The sequence below is a fragment of the Herpailurus yagouaroundi genome, unplaced genomic scaffold (assembly GCF_014898765.1).
Source record: "Herpailurus yagouaroundi ecotype Mexico unplaced genomic scaffold, PumYag 197, whole genome shotgun sequence".
Lineage (NCBI taxonomy): Eukaryota > Metazoa > Chordata > Mammalia > Carnivora > Felidae > Herpailurus > Herpailurus yagouaroundi.
In genome coordinates, this window is record NW_024412428.1 from 31,697,181 (window position 1) to 31,711,189 (window position 14,009).

Below are 14,009 nucleotides of genomic sequence, written 5' to 3' on the forward strand. Positions count from 1 at the left end.
ATGCTTAATTGACTGAGCCACCAGGTGCCCCTAAAAGATCTTTTTAAAAAAGATTGTAAATGAAGCATGCAGTAAACAGTATGATAACCTCCCCCCCTCCAAAAAAAAAAAAAAAATTAGCTCAGTGATTCTGAACTTTGGAATCACTGACATTTTGGACAGAATTATGCTTATTGTGTGTGATTGCTCCTGTGCTTAGCTGCATCCTGCTCTTCATCCACTAGTTTCCAGTGGAGTAGCTCCCCACATTTTGTTGAAAAACAAAAATAGCTTCAGATATTGCCAGATATCTGCTGGAGGACAAACATATTCTTGGTTGAGCACAACTGTGTTTACTACTTGTTGCTTTTGCTATAAATTAGTAATTATTAAAACTCCACACACACAAGAGGGGTCTATTCAAATTCGGGTACTATTCATTTTATTAACATAATATAACTAGGTAAAATAGTCAAGTATTTTCTTTATTGGGCACAGAGTAAAATAATCTATGTTAATGACAGCCTGGTGAGATCTAGGCACATAAACTTTAATTTTCTCCAAAGGTCAGCTTCCATTCTTGACAAATGCTAGTCTTTATTTTAAACATTGTGTTTTATGACACTAGTTCCTATCATTTGAAGTCATATCCCATCTGTAGTAGGCTATATCCAAATGTCAAGATAAAATTTTTCAATTTATTGCATATTTAGGTATTTCTGACCATAGAAATAGCCAATTGACATGCAAAAGATATATTAGTTTATTACCAAGTCTATCTGATTATTTGGGCAGCAGAAATCCCTGGGCCAGCACGATTGATATATGACATTCAGTTGCGTCAAACCAACCTCGCAGGGATTCAGTTAATTGAGTGGGAGCTATTATTACTGTCAAGAAATCCACACATGTTGCAGAATAGTTCACTCAGTACCAGAATAAAGGAACCTTAGAATTGAAAGTTGTCTTAGTAATTATTTAGTCCAAATTTCTCCAGTGTTGAATTTTCTCACAGATATTAACTCAGCATTGACTTGAGTACACCCAGACATGATTTTTAAAATTCCAAGTCTTAGTGAAACCAAATATCACAAAATTAGAGATTGGAAATACTAGAATTATCTATGTTTTTCTAGGCTGTAGATTCAAGGATCTTGTTAAATCATTTTTACTGTTGAAGCATTCTCAATCATCCTAAATAATTTTGTTGATATATACACATGAAGACAACAATGTTGAAGTGCTTTGTATCTTTCTATTATAAAAGTATACCAGAATACTTTCAGTAAGATATTTGAAAAGGCCGCAATATAAACATGGATTTGTCTTACCCTAAACCTCCTCTGCAAAAGAAACCTTTTTAAAAAAGATAAATAAGTATTTTCTCTTAAAGCATATATAAGTCTGTTTTAGGTAAAAAAAAAAAAATGTCCATAAACACATTCTGAGAATGTTCAAGCATTTTTTATGTCTGTTAACAAAAGTATGCATATGAAGTTAAAACTCTGTCATTGAAGTATTTACTAATCAACCACTGATAATGTTTATAATTGTCAAAAACATTAACAAAAAATTATTCAAAGTAGTTCAGTAAATGCTTCTCTTATTTGTGGATATGTTTAAAAATGAAATGAGCTTTAAAAATCATTAATACCTGTGAATTTCATGATGAAATCACCATTATGGAATTGCCCCTAAGTAATGATTTTGGAGAAGTGTGCAGGTACATGTCTATGTAAGACCTCAAATGCTAAACAAATACTCCTAGAAAATGAAGATAAATTGTTTTGTGTGTATTTTTCATCTTTGTCTTTCATCTTTATTTCTCATTTTCTGTCTGTATTGCATTTTCTAGGCTCTCTGATATACAACAGAAGTGGTGCTGGCTTAGGCAGCACATATGCTAACATTGGAAAGATACAGAGAAGATTAGCATGACCCCTGGACAGGATGATACAATAGAAGTGTTGATATTGACTATCTTTGGTCTCAGAGAGAAAGCTATCAATACTTAAATATTACATATGTTTTTTTGTTTTTTTTCCATTCAGATTATCAGATAAAAGAAGTCCCCTTCTATGGTGAGGTTTCCCCCCGCATCAATAATAGGTGTTGGCTTATTTGTGAAGTTTTTCTCTCTTATTGATCATATGACTTTTCTTTATTGTCCTATGAATGTTGCAAATTGTATAACATAGTTAAAATGATAAGTTACTCTTTTGCTTATGGGATAAGCTATTCTTATCATATGTTATTCTTGTTACATATTATTGAATTTGACTGACCAATATTTTGTTAAAGATTATGCACCCATGTGCATGAGAGATATTCATCAGATATGTTCTGACTTTTGCAAAGTGCTTGTCAACTTTTGATATTAAGGTCATGTTGGCAACATAAAATTAATTATTTCTTTGCTAAAATCTGGAAAAATTTTGCAACATTGATGTTATTTCTTTCTTAAAAATATAGAACAAGTACGTGGGAAACCATCTGTACATAAGGTTTTCTCCTTTTTTTTAAATATAGATCTATTTTTATAAGGTATATAACAATTCAGATATTCTATTCTTTTTTGAGTTCTACAGGAATTTGTCTATATAGCCAAAGTCACTGCCAAAAATTGTAAATACTTTTGTTATTTTTATGTCTAGAACCTTCAGTGATGATCATTTCGGTTCTTTCTGTTTTTGATCAGATTTTATAAGCATTCATCAATTTGATTAACCTTTTAGCATTGTCATTGTTCTCAACTGCATTTTATTTTCTATTTCATTACTTTCTTCTTTTATCTTCATTGTTTTTTCCTTTATCCTCTTTTGGGTTTTTTTGATGTTTGTTTTTTGTTTGTTTGTTTGTTTGGTTTTGGGTTTTTTTGTAACTTATTGAGATGGAGCTTAAAAAGCGTACATTTGTTCAAAACCATTATAAGTAAAAATGCTAGTGAGTAGATTGGTTCAATCTTTCAGTTCCATAAGGGATGGGCAATTCATAAATAATAACTATTTTACTTCACAGAACTTCTGCAAATTAGAATCAGTACAGCCACTACAAGAAGTATTTTATAAGATTATTAGTTTTTCTTATCTCATTTAAGCAAACATATGAAATGAAAGCTATTTTTCATTCCGTACGAAGAATGTTTTTAAAAAATCACTGCAGGGGCTCCTGGGTGGCTCAGTCGGTTAAGCATCCAACTTTGGCTCGGATCATGATCACACAGCTCATGAGTTCAAGCCCCGCATCCGGCTCTGTGCTGACAGCTCAGAGCCTGGAACCTTCTTCAGAACCTGTCTCTGTCTCTGTGTCCCTCCCTGCTCACACACTGTCTTTCTCTCAAATATAAATAAATGTTAAGAAAAATTATTTAAAAAGTCACTGCAGGTATGACTTATCCAAGTGTCCATGAGTTTTATACTGTCAATCCAGTATGCAATGCAAAACAGAAGAAATGTTAAAAGAACCTGTATGGAAAAATATCAGACATATGGATATGAGTTTGATAAACCGAGGTCTATATTACAAAAGTGTGAGTGATAGCTCAATTTAGGAAAAAAAATGCAAAAGTTTTTTTAAAGGAATTATAGCTCTGTACATAATTCTTTATTGACTAGCTGATGAGATAGTGTGTAAGTGGCATGAAAGCTCTGGGTGAAAATAACTGTCTTTAAATAGAACGAAGCCATTGTGCAACTAGAAACTTCTTTTTCCTTAAAGTTTAAACACTTTTCTTATTTGAAGGGAACATAAGAGAGAAGGAAATGTTGAACCACAACTCTCTAGAAGAAATAAAGTGCATCTCTTAATTCTTAACTTTAGTTCTTTTTAAAAAATATGTATCTATTTATAACATGTGATATATAATTTTTAAAAGTATATATATGCTTTATGCAACACACACACAAACACCACTGTAAATGAGATACAGACTGGGAGTAATTTTTTCTGCACATTATTTTAGGAAAAGTTATCATTCTTTTCATATGATGATAGTTAATAATATAATAATAATAGTATAATAGTAATGATAGTATATTGTGAATGATAAAATTGATAAAAAATGCTGTGAGAAATCTACATATGTTGGACCACTGTAAATTAATTGCGATCTATTTTTAAAATATATTTCATACAATACTATAGGAGATAAACTGAGAGACAAACCTTTATTTAGAATAAACCATACCGTGAGAGTGATATTTGAAGACACGTTTGATTAGGAATAACATTACGTCTTTGAAAGAAACTCGTAAACCTTTTAAAGGAAAGCAAAGCAAGCAGCTGCAGTCCAGTGTTGCACAGTAATATCTTCTGTATTTGTTCACTGGCTCTAACAAAGCTTGCAGTTTCCCCTTACCTTAGTGCTCTGCCTTACGTCAGTGAATACACCATTAAAATACAGATAATAATCTACATTGTCTATCAGTTCATGAATATTTGTTTGAAATACTCTATGTATTGCTTACCTCACATACAGTCTTAGTCTCATGATTCCTTATAACAACAACCATACTGTTGTTTTACATTGTTAGTAACCTAAAATGTGTCGCTGTGCCATAAAAACTCTCTTGGCTATATATCATGATAATAATGCAGAAGAATATGTGTTTTTTGTTTTTTACAAATTTCTCATTATAAAATAAATGTGATGGGGATATAACGTATATAGCATGATGAGTATAGTTAATAACACTGTATTGCATATTTAAAAGTGGCTAAAAGATAGATCTTAAAACTTATCACAAAAGGGACGCCAGGGTAGTTCAGTTGGTTAAGCGTCTGACCTTGGCTCAAGTCATGATCTCACAGTTCCTGAGTTAGTACCCTGTATGTGGCTCTCGGCTATCAGCACAGAGCCGGCTTTGGATCCTCTGTCTCCTCTCTCTCTGCCCCTCCTCCACTTGAGCTACCATTGTCTCTCTCAATAAATAAATAAATAAATAAATAAATAAATAAATAAGCAAACTAACTAACTAAACAACTTATCACAAGAAAAAAATGTAACTATGTATGGTACCTAGGTATCATAACATTACATAAGATAACCTAGGTACATAACAAGTAGTTACCTAGTTGTTACCTAGACTTATTGCGGAGCTCATTTGGCAATATCTACAAATACCAAATCATTATGCTGTATGCTTGAAAAAACAATCAACACCCTACCCAGATTCAGTGTGAGAAACCATAGAATAAATCAGTGTTTGAGCTGGATAGGTCCTAGGAATCATCTACTAAACTCCCTGCTTTCTGAGGAACACTTCGTGCTCTAATTGACAAAGATCCAAAGATCTTTGTGTTATACCAGAAGATTGACTGTATGTGACAGAAACATAGATACCCTTCCACACACACACACCCTTCCACAATCCCACTGTACAGGAATAAAAATGATTCCTAAAGCTATATTAAAAAAACACTTCTGTTTTAGAGTCCAAGACCAAAATTCAATGCCACATTTGTGGCTTACTAGCTTTTGAATCTTGGGCAAATTCTAATACTCTGGCGAAGTCATTTACCATTTATATCTTTTGATTTCCTTCTCTGTAAACTTAAGACTCATCATAGAATTTGTTTTATGGGACTGCTGTAAGGATCAAATGACAAAGTGTTTAACAATTATTGTAAAATCTCAATGACTTAAATTTTATGGTCTACCTTAAATGACTTTGTGTATTCAAAATGGCCCCCAACATGTAACACGTGTTTCATGCACATTATTTAATAGCACTTAGTGGTGAAAACCATGAGTTCTTGAGTGAGCCTGTCAGCATGGGATCCTGGTTCTTCCAGTTTCTAGCCAGTTACCTTGGGCAAATTATATAGCCTTTCAGGTTATTGAAATGATTAAATTATCTGATTAAAAAAATACACAATTGTTTATGGAACCCTTAAAACAGTGCATATACTATATAGCAATATACAATAAATATTAATGTTTAGTAATACTAGTATTATAAAATAATATTGATATTAATAATTATTATAATAACTTCAGCTTGGACACATTCACTGCTTAATCCTGGAAAGACATTTCTCTGGATTTTAAGTCTCTATCCTTGTGCTGAGTGAAAGGAAAAAGGGAAAAAGTCCCTGGTACCTTAACGCTCAAAAATTCGATCATCTACTGTATCAGCTTTAATGCACAGTACTGATATTGAGGTAACTAAATAGTGGGGGTATGACCCACTAATATATCTCAATCAATTATGACTCATGCCATATCAAATCTCTTAGTAAAATAAGTTAAAATAGCAAAGTTTATAAAAATGTATTTATAATTTTTCCCTGACATGAAGTCAGTCTTACTCATTGGATTCACATAATGCTTTCTTGAGTGAAAGAGAGAAATATAGTTACAGCAATGAAAATGAAGCACGATTTATACCCATTATTGATGCAAACCATGGAATCAAGTGCCAAATGTGAGTTACAATATTTTCCACTGACTGTGATAGAAAGAAACAAAAAAACCTAAGTTGCTATCATGCTCATAGACTTTTATCCTATTCAAAAGCATGGGAAATATCCATACTCCTTTTTGGGTCCTGGAGGACTGCTATCTGCCTGCCCCTCACATGCAGGCTGATTAGAAGCTGGAAGCTCAGGCCACAGCTTGAAAAATATGTAGTCAGATCCCTTCCAGGTGTTTCTGCCTGCTGTCTCTGTACTCAGCATGAGGGACAGTTTTAAGAAGTGCTTTGTACTCATTTTAAAACTGTATTTTTGTGTAACATGGTCCTGTGGTACTTGTGGATACCAAGCCCCGTTGGCTATCAGAGCAAGTTGATTTGAGGGCCCTGCCCCTTGAGTGACAGCCAAAAACCTTGGGGTACAAGATGTGTGGAGAAGTTTCCTTCTAGGGGGTAGCCTTAGAAAAAAAAAAAACAAACAGAGGGCCTAGACTAAACACTAGTTTGTATTGTTGGAGCCAACCTGCAGTAGAATGTGGGGCAATGCCCACCAGCTCTTTCAGGCTCTCAGAAAGATGCAGGGTGTTGAGAAGCCTGACCCTCAGGCAGCAGCTGGCAAAGTATGCAGCCAAACCACTTTAAAGGAGAAACTGGGGGATGGTCTTTTGTGCCTGTTGCTCACACCGAGTCCAGGTGTATAGGCATGAAGAGTGTTCACCTGCCTGTTTAAAAAATAGCTTCTTTGTTTGCTACAGTGCTGTGGGGCTCCTGAATGCAAACTCTGTTGGCTAGGTGCTTTGAGGGCCTGTCCTTCAGGTGCCAGCCATAGATGTTGGGGTGTTAAAATGTGTGAACAGGCTCCTTGAAAGGAGAGCCAGTAACTTGGTTTTATTGTCAGAGTGAGCAGGAGGGAGAGGGTGGGGTAAGGGCTCCCGGCTTGTTAGTGCTCTGAAGAGGATCCCAGTCATTCCCTAGATTGTTATTAGGAGGCAGGAAGTTAGGCGACAGCTACAAAGAATGTTGTCAAATCCCTTCAGGGGAAAAGCTGGAAAATGGGAAGTTTTATCTGTTTGCTCTGCACTGAGCCTGGGGCAATGGTATCTGGGAGTGCTCACACACCTACTTAACAAGTGCTTTGTCTGCTCCTGTTTTGTGGAACTCATGAACACAAGTTCCCCTGACCTTCAGATTTTGACCTGTCCCTCGGGTGTTAACCTTAAAAGACAAGGTGCTAGCTTGATGTAATATCTTCCTTCCTTAGGGAGAACCCACAAGTTGAGAGGGTTCCCTCCCAGTTGTAAGGCACTGTGCAGAGGTTGGGGTTTCTGGTGAGAGTGTATCTTGTTTTCAAAGCCCTTGATGGGCTTGAAATCGCATTTCAAAGCCCTTGATGATACTTTCTCAGTTGCCCAATGTGTACAAGTCATTCAACTAATTTTTGGATTTCTGTCAGTGGAAACTGATTCATATGTAGCTACATATTTGGTGTCTCTGTGGTAGGAGGGAAATTCAGGAGCCTCCTGTGTGGGCATCTTGGTGACATCTATCCTTAACTCTTGTGAGATGTTCGGTTTAGTTACAATTGTTTTTGCTAGTGGAAATAGAAATGAGATCACCATTCAGACATAAATGTGTATGTTACCATTCTTGTGTAAATTGGTCAAGATCAGTATGAAAATAATAATTTTTAAAAAGTACCAAATAGAGCATATGTATCTAAATAGACATGTCTTCTTTTTTGCCTTTCATTTCAAAATGAAATTTAGATTCAAAAAAATGTATTTTCAGAAGCACAGCTTAAGTTATTTTCAAAAAGGATATAATGTGCATTTAAACTGGGTAAAAGAAAATTGAAGATCCTAACATCAAAGGCAATTATAAACCTTTATTGAAGTTTAATTATAAAAGAGATCCATGTTGGATGTGTTTATCAAGTCATTAAATATGTTTTAATTCTGTACTTATAAATTTAAGGAATAGATTTCCTTTCTCATGTTGGGTACTTGGGGAAATAACAAAGTAATAAGGTAGTGTTTGAAGGAAAGTTCATTTAAGAAATTAAATTATCCAGTACAATAAAGTTCACACTAAGTGACATTTAAGCAACACAACACAGTACTTAAGATGGTGTGTAGTTACTGTAAATTAATTTCCACTCTGGTTATTTTGCTAATTTATCTTGTTTAGCAAAATAACAGCAATATGCCAAAGAATTGCTAAAACCTTTGTCATTGATTGATCGATTGACATTTTAGCTAAGTTACAGTTTTTACGTCAATATATACCTGTTATGTAAGTATTGCTGTTAGACATTGTATTCCCATGGGTACTTCAAACTAATTTGGTAAATAAATAGTAGCTTCAGTCTAAAAAGAGATTTATCATTTTGCTTAGGATATATGTATTTCCATTTATTCTGTTCTTTTTCTTTATCCCAGACAAATTGTTGCAGGAGAAATTCTTGGTTTTAAGTTTCTTGTTCCATAAATATGACTCGGGATATCAGCATTCAATAGTATCTTAAATCTGTGCACTTTCTAAAACATTATAAACCTAGGAAACTAAATAAAGTGATATTAATTTTCTTAAAAAATTATAGATCTTGGTAAGCATAATAAAATCACTTTTTTTTTTTTACTGATTTTGAACCAATTTTTCAACCTGAGTATATCAATCTTACCCCCTGTATATTTAGGTTTGATTTTCCCTATCATTCCCAATATCCATTTAAATAAACATTTGGAGAAATGCTTAAAAAATGATATTTCATATATAAGCAGGAGAAGTAGGAATAAGGTGCTGATGTATATTAGAGTATTCCACTTTTCTCCAGGAAAATGTAGAAAAAGAGGAAAATAAAAGATAAAACTCCTCAATCCACATCTTCAGCAAAATTAGGGTACTTGGACAATTAAAAACTCCAAATTACTTGAAATTGCAGTCAAAGTAACTGTAGTAGCAAGACTTGTGGATAATAAGCCACAAAGATATAAAGAGGTAGAGACAAACACAAAGATCTAGGTTTATTAGATCTTGAAGTCAGTATCAAGCAAATGTCCATACCAAGAAAAGAGAACCCCATCCTGAGCGTGAATAGCACTGGGCAGAGCTGTGACTTAACAGGACATCATGGCCGGTAGAGATGGAAAATCAAGGTTTTGTAAGGGACCAATGGTGGTAGGATGGGACATTGAGGTAGATCTTAGTAATGGAGTAGTCATTTTGGAAGCCATAGGTAGAAATGGCCAATGAGTGAATAGGTAATTCAGTACTGAATCAGGAGTGTTCCTGAAATAAGTTAAGTTTGACAGTAGAGGAGGTGTAGCTACGCAGGGAAACCATAGTTTCATGAAGCAATCCATGTCTGTAGGAAGCCCTTAAGTTGATTAAACTGGTAAACATTCTTGTCATGGAATGATTCCTTCTGTCAATGGAATCTTGTGCTACTAAGTGAAATAGCAAAATCCAACTTATTTAAATAACAGTAACAGCAAGATAAGCCCAATATATAACTTTAATTCAAAAAAAAAAAAAAAATCAGGAATGCTTGAGTGGTTCCGTAGATGAAGCAGCTGACTCTTGGTTTTGGCTCAGGTCATGATTTCCCATCTCCTGGGTTCCAGCACTGCAATGGGCTCTGCTGATGTGTGGAACCTGCTTGGGATTCTCTCTTTCCCTCTTTCTCTGCCCCTCTCCTGCTTGTGCTCTCTCTCCCTCTCAAAATAAATAAACTTAGTTGTTTTTTTTTTTAAATCGAGCAATGGCAACTCTGAAGGGTAACTACAAAGAATAAATAAAAGAATTCAATAATATTATATCTGGACAATAGGAGGTACTGATCAGACATCACTAGGAAAAGACATAGAAGAAAAATACATATTTTTAATGAAAAGGCAAAGTCTATCCTAATAAACATAAGATAAACAGATACCATAAAAATTTTAATACTGAGAGATTTGTCACTGGACAAAGTGAAACGAAAGTAAGAGATATGAAGGTATCTGGAATAGACCTTTTTAGTCTCAGTACAGAGCATTATTTTGATTTAATTTCTGATCCATACATCCTCAGGGCATTTGGAAGGCAAGAAAGGCAAAAGCACAAAACACTTTCATGTCTTTGAATCCAAATCACTACAGTTTATTCTTCTTTTTCTTCTCCTCTGCCTTTCCCCACCCTGCCATATCTTACCACAAACGCCTTGGTTTTTATTTAAGAAATCTGAAAAAGCTGACTAGGCTTGCTCTCAAACTTGCATCAGAGAGAGCCCCAATTCTACTATATCTCTGCTCATTTATTTTGTGAGAGAGAGAGAGAGCATGATCAGGGGAGGGACAGAGAGAGAGGGAGAGAGAGAGGATCCCAAGCAAGCTTGTGCTGTCAGTGCAGAGCCCCATGAGGGTTGTAAACACACTACCCATGAGATCATGACCTGAGCTGAAATCATGAATTGGTTGCTTAACCAATTGGGCCACCCAGGTGCCCCGAAATATATTATTTCTAGACACACTACTTTTTTTCCCTAAATATACCTTCTGAATATATTTTATCTTAACACACCTTCTGTTCTGTAATTAAATAAAATTTTCTCTTTGATTTGTTTCCGATAGTGGTACACCATTAGTATATCAGCACAGAGATGGTATACCAGTATATGGTATTATCATTATATTATCAGCTATGACAGAGTGCTGATATTTTCTGGAAACAAAGAAAGGAAGCATTTCTGGATAGTTTGACTTTATTATGAGCAAGGGTAGGGACTTGCAAGGACAAAACAGTAACAGTGAAACTTATTCTACTTAATTCTCAAGGACTAATATCTTTTGTCAATCAGTCTAGAAGTAAAAAGTCAAACAAATTTTATAATATGAATTTAGCCTGGAAACTAAAGAGTAAAACAAACTTGACATTGAAAATGACCTGCATTGTGTTTAAACTTAGGACAGTGAACCTTCTTAGGACAGTGAACCCCGTGACAAATAAGCAGACCTTAAGCACAAAATGATCTTATCTTTCAAATTATAATTTTTTTCTAATATTATCATTGATTTGACATGCTCTTGGTGACAATATCTAATTTATTTTGAAACTCAAATGACATTAATGGAGAACATAAGAATTTGATGTTTACCAAAATGGATCATAGGTTAAAATAAAGTTGAGACACGCTTATTTGAACATACATTGGAACTTTAATTATAGAATGATTATCAAAACTTAAATGCATTAATATCTTTCTCAGTTAGCTGGCTTACTGAGAAATACACATATGTGCTGTGCAATTGATTAGTTTATGGTGTTGAATGTATATAAATGCAAAAACAGAGGGGGAGGAGTACTGGGGTATTATCCCAAATTCTCAATGTATCATTGTGTTTTTTCATATTTATCTTTTTCAAAAAGAAGATGTTAATATTTTTTGTCTTTTCCCTCATTTACAAATGACACTATATAAGTAATCTGTCTTTCAAAATTCCAGGATTTTGTTTGACTTCCAGAATTTCCAGTATATTGGTTGGTTGATTCAATAATCACATTAGTGGAATGTTAAATTATAAACCAAATGTACACATTTACTTACATTTTCTTTTTTTTTTAATGTTTATTTATTTTTGAGACAGAGAGAGACAGAGCATGAGTGGGGGAGGGTCAGAGAGAGAGGGAGACAGAATCTGAAACAAGCTCCAGGCTCTGAGCTGTCAGCACAGAGCCTGATGCGGGGCTCGAACCCACAAACCATGAGATCATGACCTGAGCCGAAGTTGGAAGCTCAACCGACTGAGCCACCCAGGCGCCCCTACTTACATTTTCAAATGGAGGATATTTTACAGGTATAAATGTTTTATTCTAAGGCATTTTTATATAAGGGTTTAAACAAGAACATGGGTTCATGCTGTGAAAAAAAATAGCCATAAGAAGATACAAGACAATTCAACACCTATCAATCATTTATTCCTGTCAGCAAGATAAATGGCAACTGTGAACAATGAAGAGGTGAAATAGGGCAGAAGTTTCTTTCTCCCTAACCAGGCTACCATGCACTTCCAGCTGATTCATCCAGTGGTGACATGTTCCTTTAGTTAGAGAAAGTCTCCCCATCTGTGCAAAGGGTTGGAGCTGCTCATAGCAGGTGACAGTTCCCAAACCAGTCCATTTCACTAGGAGAGATTCAGAGACCTAAATCTTCAACACTAGCAGGAAGCCTGAGTATTTTGAGTGAACTTCACTTCTTCTTTTTTTTTTTTTTTTGATTCATAGTTGCTTTGGCCCTAATTGGTTATACCCAAAATTATATACAACACTACATCATTCTTTCTATAAGTTGTTAACTACTTTCACTATTTTCATTAATGGATTTCTGGTCTTTCCAGTACTTTCTAAAATGTTTATAATTTCAGAGTATAGAAGGTAATTATCCTTTGGGCCACCTGCTCATGTTTGCACCAAAAATTCTTATAAGTGGCTCTTTTTATCCATCTAGGTGTCTACTGATCTTTTTAGTAGTACCATCTTCACTTCAAACCCTCCACCAATTTCACTGTAGTAAATTAAGTAAGAGGCAGCTGGAAGGTCTTGCATACAGGGTTGTTTGAGGTAGCCCTGAACCTACACACATCACTTTGATCAATGTCCTTGGGCCAAACTAGGTGCAGATCCTTGCCTCAATGTAACAGGGCTAAGAAATTCAGTTTTCTCTGACTGGAAGGGAAGCAAAAGTAGATCACATACAATGATATTTGCAATCATGGCTTCCTGATACAAATTTCAAAATCTTAAGATACAAGGATATTTGCATTACAAAATTTTATGATTACAAAGGGAAGCCTTTTAAAATTACATTTGGGCATGGTAGGTAATGCTATTATTGATTATACTGATCTTATCTAAGCACATTACATAAAATATATGTAATCAAACGTATTAAACAATATTGATGAACATAAAAATAATTTAAGCATATTATATCATGTATTATATACTTAATTTTAGTATACTTAATTATAAAGAGGGCACTTGTGATGGCATGGGGTGTTGTATGTAAGTGATAAATCACTGAATTCTATTCCAGAAACCAATATTGCACTGTATGTTAATTAAAATTTAAAAATTGTTTAAAAAAGCAAACCTAAAATCGAACAGAAACAGATTAAAGTATCTATCAAATATACAACATAACTTTCAGGAATAATGATTATTCCAGGTTGCTTTTGAATACTTTGAATAAATATTTTAAATTACTTTGACTATATACCCTTAGTAGGGTATATGCTGAGGACAAAAGATCTACAAGTAATCTTAAACTTCACTACACACTGTACTTAATGTTAGTTTTAATAATGTTACTATATTTTGAAATTACGTATTGTAGGATAAAGCAAGTAAATGTCTTTATGTTTTATCAGATGAAGGTTTTTAATGTGCATGAAAAGAAATACAAACAGAATAAGAAAAATTCCTACAATATTAAACTTGAATTAGAGATGTCAAAAAATCATAATTATTTAAATCCATGTTTTAAAAAGTGTCCATATAGAGATTACAAAATGTGAATAAATGAGTGTGATTGTTAACAAAAATATTCTGACACAAACTATGGTGAGTAAAAGAAATACT

General features: G+C 34.2%; 1 non-coding gene across 1 annotated transcript; it reads left to right on the plus strand.

Moving 5' to 3' along the window:
- Window positions 1-1,858: 1,858 nt before the first annotated feature.
- LOC121013043 (U6 spliceosomal RNA) lies at window positions 1,859-1,964 on the plus strand. Its single transcript, XR_005782474.1, has one exon. It is a non-coding gene; the product is annotated as a U6 spliceosomal RNA (small nuclear RNA).
- The last annotated feature ends 12,045 nt before the right edge of the window (window positions 1,965-14,009 follow it).